Raw genomic sequence first — 6,897 nt, forward strand, 5'->3', positions numbered from 1 at the left:
AAATTCCACTTGATTCTTTCAGTTCCCAGTACAGAAATCAATGGGATTAAACTTTGCACGAATAATTCCTTCAGGGTTTTATGACAAAAAACTGTTCAAATTCAATCAAAACTATTCAAGATCCTAAAAAAAATATGAGGAACCCAGTACCTATAGTTTACTTTTGTTCGAAATAGAAATTCAGACAAGATCCTTTTCCTGCCGTAGTAATTCTGTGCATTCAAAATTGGTGGAATCGGGTCAATACTTCCCTGAGCCCCCATATACTTAATAGGAAGATTTTCGAACTTATGCTGAAGGTATCGGCCGATATTTGAGTTATCTCAATGAAAATTTTAGAACGTATTTGACTCATAACAGTATATCATTGTAAAATTAATACAATTGGGCTAAAACTTCACCTAGTCCTCATATGACCATTACTAGGATATTTGAACATCCGGCCGATTTTGTATAATGACTACGTATAATGATTTCGGTTTTTCTAACAAATCTTATGGCGAATACATATATACATAGGTCAATGTATAAGGTACATATAAAGGGTGATTTTTTAAGAGCTTGATAACTTTTTAAAAAAAAAAAACGCATAAAATTTGCAAAATCTCATCGGTTCTTTATTTGAAACGTTAGATTGGTTCATGACATTTACTTTTTGAAGATAATTTCATTTAAATGTTGACCGCGGCTGCGTCTTAGGTGGTCCATTCGGAAAGTCCAATTTTGGGCAACTTTTTCGAGCATTTCGGCCGGAATAGCCCGAATTTCTTCGGAAATGTTGTCTTCCAAAGCTGGAATAGTTGCTGGCTTATTTCTGTAGACTTTAGACTTGACGTAGCCCCACAAAAAATAGTCTAAAGGCGTTAAATCGCATGATCTTGGTGGCCAACTTACGGGTCCATTTCTTGAGATGAATTGTTGTCCGAAGTTTTCCCTCAAAATGGCCATAGAATCGCGAGCTGTGTGGCATGTAGCGCCATCTTGTTGAAACCACATGTCAACCAAGTTCAGTTCTTCCATTTTTGGCAACAAAAAGTTTGTTAGCATCGAACGATAGCGATCGCCATTCACCGTAACGTTGCGTCCAACAGCATCTTTGAAAAAATACGGTCCAATGATTCCACCAGCGTACAAACCACACCAAACAGTGCATTTTTCGGGATGCATGGGCAGTTCTTGAACGGCTTCTGGTTGCTCTTCACCCCAAATGCGGCAATTTTGCTTATTTACGTAGCCATTCAACCAGAAATGAGCCTCATCGCTGAACAAAATTTGTCGATAAAAAAGCGGATTTTCACATTTCGAACCGAACACTGATTTTGGTAATAAAATTCAATGATTTGCAAGCGTTGCTCGTTAGTAAGTCTATTCATGATGAAATGTCAAAGCATACTGAGCATCTTTCTCTTTGACACCATGTCTGAAATCCCACGTGATCTGTCAAATACTAATGCATGAAAATCCTAACCTCAAAAAAATCACCCGTTATATGGTGTATGTTCTTGTATATATAAAATTGCTTAGACTCCCATCCTCTGGTTGAATTTTTACATCGTAGGGTATGTATTTCCCTGGCTTTGATTCCAGCAAGTTGTAAAAGTATAAAATGTTCGGTTGTACCCGAAGCCTTTATTACTTGCTGTACTTTTATTAGTTGGATTCAGTGTGCGCACACAAATTTTCCAAATAAAATATGCTAATTTCCGCTGTTGTGCACTTGCAACAGCTTTTGATTTACATTATGTAATTGAATGCAATTCAATTTACGACGTGTTTGCTTTTCGATCTCCACTTTAATTCCATTTACATATAATTAGAATTTAATATTAAATGTGGAAATATCATCTGAGGTATTTAGAAGGAAATTTATTAAAATCGAAATATTTTCATACTGTCACGACAATAAAATATACTTAAAAGATATGTTCACTTAACAAATAAACATTAAGTACGAATAAAAGGAATGAAAATGTAATCCAAGAAGCTCTACCCACGACATTTTCAAATAATATTATATAAAAGGTAAATACGTGAGTGTTTAAAATAATCCACCTCTTAACATAAAAATCTTATACTAATGCTAGGTACTAATTTTTACTCAAATTATTCGAATAATTGGTTAGTTATGAGATCTCGGTTGGAACCCCTTCCATGCACATCGCCTCAATAGCAGTATATTGGAACTCTCGATGTGAGTTAGGAGAGGGCACAATAGACCATAGATGGCGCTGCAATCCTCATTTAATTATCTATCTATCTACCACGTCCATTGTTTAATTTGGATTACGAATCAAATGAAAACCTGCTGTATTATAATAAGCCCACAATTAATATACGAAATTGTGGATTGGTTTAGGGCGTCAATGTAGGGAGGCGCATCTGTAGTTAAACTTTTTTACATGTTGTTTAAAACAATTAATTGCAAATTGACAGTTTGGTGTGGTTTTTGGTCTCTTGGAATCATCAGTCTGTACTTCTTTCGAAATTAATCTGGTGACACCGTTATTGTCAATGGAGAGCGGTATAACTAACTTTTTATGGCAACAGTTTGAAAAATTTCATCTGGTTCCAACAAGACGAGGCTTCGAGTCACACATCAGTTTGGAGATTCCATTATTTTAAGCAATTGTGATATTAAACGGCTGCAACCGAAACCATTGGTTTTCGGAAAGTGCAAAAGAACAGATGGTACGACAAGGAGTGCCGTGTCGCAGCGGAGAGAAAACAGGCTGCCTACCTCGCAACGTTACAAGCGACCACAACATGTGCGGGATGGATGCAGACAGAGAAAGAAAGAGGCCGAAATGCGTGAGTACTTAGAGCTTGATAAGCTGGCCGACAGGGGTAATACTCGAAAATTTTACGAAAAAATGCGGCGGCTTACAGAAGGTTTCAAGACTGGAGCATACTCTTGTAGAACCCCAAAAGGTGATCTAGTCACCGATGACCAAAGCATACACTTCTCCAGCCTGCTGAATGACAGTGAACGCACAACACCAGGAGAAGGCGAACCCGATTCCCGACCTGGAAAATCAACAACCGACCAGATATTCACCATGCGCCAAATTTTGGAAAAGACCCGTGAGGAGGACATACCACCTCTTCGTCGATTTCAAAGCTGCTTTCGACAGCACGAAAAGGAGCTGCCTTTATGCCATGATGTCTGAATTTGGTATCCCAGCAAAACTAATACGGCTGTGTAAATTGACGTTGGGCAACACCAAAAGCTCCGTCAGAATCGGGAAGGACTTCTCCGAGCCGTTCGACAGGACCTCCCTGTCGTGCGACTTCTTTATCCTGCTTCTGGAGAAAATAATTCGAGCTGCAGAACTTAATCGAGCGGGAACAACCTTTTATAAGAGTGTACAGGTGCTGGCGTATGCCGATGATATTGATATCATCGGCCTCAACACCTGCGCTGTTAGTTCTGCTTTCTCTAGACTGGACAAACAAATGGGTCAGACAGTGAACGAGGGCAAGAAGAAATATCTCCTCTCATCAAACAAACGGTCGTCGCACTCGCGATTAGGCTCTCACGTCACTGTTGACAGTCATAACTTTGAAGTCGTAGATAATTTCGTCTATCTTGGAACCAGCGTAAACACCATCAACAATGTCAGCCTGGAAATCCAACGCGGAATTCTTGCCAACAGGTGCTACCTCGGAGTGAGTAGGCAATTGAGAAGTAAAGTCCTCTCTCGTCGAGTAAAAACCAAACTCTATAAGTCACTCATAATTCCTGTCATGCTATATGGTGCAGAGGCTTGGACGATGACAACAACTGATGAGTCGATGTTGCGAGTTTTCGAGAGAAAAGTGCTGCGAAAGATATGGTCCTTTGCGCGTTGGCCATGGCGAATATCGCATTCGATGGAACGATGAGCTGTATGCGATATGTGACGACATTGGCATAGTTCAGCGAATTAAAAGACAGCGGCTACGCTGGCTAGGTCATGTTGTCCGAATGGACGAAAACACTCCAGCTCTGAAAATATTCGACGCAAGAAGAGGAAGACCTCCACTCCGTTGGAAGGACCAAGTGGAGAAGGACCTGGCTACGCTTGGAAAATCCAATTAGCGCCACGTAGAGAGAAGAAGAAACGACTGGCGCGCTGTTGTTAACTCGGCTATAATCGCGTAAGCGGTATCTATGCCAATTAAGAAGAAGATGATATTAAATGGTCTCCAAGAAGTTGTGATTACTCGAAAATTGGGTCGATGAATCTTGTTCCTCCAAAAGAAGTCGTAGAGGCCATTTGAATGATGTTATGTACACAACTTAATTGTTTCGATTTTACTTCACATAAAATAAAAAACATTGGATTTCCATTAACGATTAACACCATTGGACGTGTGTGTTATATTGCCTCCGCCAGGTCTAGTTACTGGTAGAACATTAGCATCAAGCTTGCAGTGCATTACATGGTGCTTATTTGTTACTGTTAATTATTTATATTAGCGAAGCATAAATTTTATGTCGAACTTCAGCACGCGCAAATTAGTCATAAGCTTGCTCCTAATCCATTTAACGGCACTCGTTCGAATATGTACAAATCGTGAAATTTACGACTTTCGAAATAAATAATGACAATCGAGCGAAAACAAATAAAAAGTGGCATTCAAAATAAGATCAATTTAATTTGTAACGCATTTGACTTTGGCAGATTAGCGTAGTCCGGTGGTCATGCCATTTTAATGGTTATCCAAACGTCACGACTATTTGCAACTGCAAAAAATCGCATGTGCCTGGCCGTTTTCAAGAAAAGTTGCAAAACTATTCCTTCCGAGAGCGGCGACGTGGACGTGTGTTATATACATATGTATGTATGTGTGTGTAATATGCCCTGTAATGCTAGAACGAATTCGGTTGCATGTGTGCATATGAACATATGACATGTACTTAAGTATTACTGTATGGTAAACTGTCATGATCTACCTTTTATGTATTTGTTATACATTTTTTTGGAGTAAGGGAGTGGAAAATGCATTTGGGATTATCTATGTTGTTGTTGACACAGCAACGGTATATGCCACTTGAAGATCCCTATTGTTCTCGTTGTTACAAACAAACGGTACATACTTGATTCGTAGTCTTAAACAATAAACACTTACTCATACTCTTGTAACCAGTTGCTACAGAGTATTACTGTTTAGTTCACCTAACGGTTGTAAGTATCAACTAAAACTAATCGAGATTGAGATAGGGTTATATATAATATACATATATATAAATGATCAAGGTGACGGAAAAGTTGAAATCCGGTTGACTGACTCTCTGTCAATCCATCCGTCCGTCCGTGCAATCTGTAACTTGATTAAAAATTAAGATATCTTGATGAAACTTGGTACAAAATTTTGAGTTCAGAGATGAGCGTAATTGGACTATTGGCACGCCAACATAACTAAGTACTAAATTAAGATATAAAGGTGCAATTTGGTGCAGAGAATCGCTGCAGAAAGGGGCACCTATAGATTTTCTTTTTTGAAAAAGGGGGCTTGACCCCTCCCTCTAATAAGTTTAATGTATATAACTCCTAAACCACTAAAGATACAAAAACCAAATTCACCCAGCACGAATCCTATCGACAGTGTGAAAATGGATGAAATCGGATAAAAAGTCCGTTCCCTCCCCATATAACGCTATTATTCAAAACTAATAAAAGCGCGATAAATCAATAACTAAATGCGTCCGAAACGTAAATATCTCGGGACTCGACTGACCGATTTTGACAAAATTGGTACTTGGAATTTTTTCATATTCATATGTCACGTTGTGAAAATGAGCGAAATCGGACAATAACCACTATAATTCCCATATAGCACAATTTTAAATTCCACTTGATTCGTTCAGTATCCAGTACACAAAGCAAGAAGCAATTAATATAACGAGTTTAAACTTTTGACCAAAAGTTGTTTACATCCAACAAACACTTTTCAAGCCCCTAGGTACCGAATATTTAGACCTCGGTACCTAAAGTTGACTTTTACTTTTATAGTAGTTCTTTGACAATGGTATGTCTGTATGCCAAAAATGTTGGTTCGGACTAATGCCTTCCTTAGTCCCCATACACATAAAATAAAGATAATCGAACTTCCGAGTGCCTTTGTACCACATATATCGGCCAATATGTGAGTTATCTCAATGAAAATTACAGAACATGTTTCACTCATAACATTGTATCTTTGTGCCTAAAATAGATACAATTGAGCGAAAACTTGGCTACCCCCTATTCCCCTTGCTTTGATTCCTGCAAGCTGCAAAAGTCTAAAATGTTCGGTTTTACCCGAACTTAGCCCTTCCTTACTTGTTCAACTTTCATTTAATTTTTAGCAATGGCTATGTATTTTTTCAAAGAATTCTATTCGATTTTTTATTAATAACTTAGTATTTCACTACTCGTATGGAGTTTTATTACAGCATTTTTTATTTGGTGCAGCGTACTGTTCGGTAATGTGTGGCATTGTGTGCAATTATAATAGTTATAATAGTTGCAACTTGCCATGTCAACTATTTTATGGTAGTATTATTTATTGATTAATGCCAAAGTGACAGCCAAAAATTTCGAGCTGAACCGCCAACAACGACAAACTCCACATACATACATACATAAGTATGTACAAAGCCAATATCTATGCACATATATGTAAGTATGTAGAAATACATGTACATAAATAAGTCCGTGCCTCTGATTTGTATATATGTAAATAAGGTTTGTACATACATATGTATATACCCACCCCTATGTAGTTACGAAATTAGAACAATTAAAATCAGCAAAAGCAATGATGAATGTGCTCGACTCTCGATATGCAAAGATCGAACGATTGGTGTAATTGGAGCATGTTTTGAGATTGAAGTTCCGGTTAACCGTTTGACAGTTGCATTGTTGCTGGGAG

This window comes from Bactrocera dorsalis, chromosome 3 (assembly GCF_023373825.1).
Source record: "Bactrocera dorsalis isolate Fly_Bdor chromosome 3, ASM2337382v1, whole genome shotgun sequence".
In the NCBI taxonomy this organism is placed as follows: domain Eukaryota; kingdom Metazoa; phylum Arthropoda; class Insecta; order Diptera; family Tephritidae; genus Bactrocera; species Bactrocera dorsalis.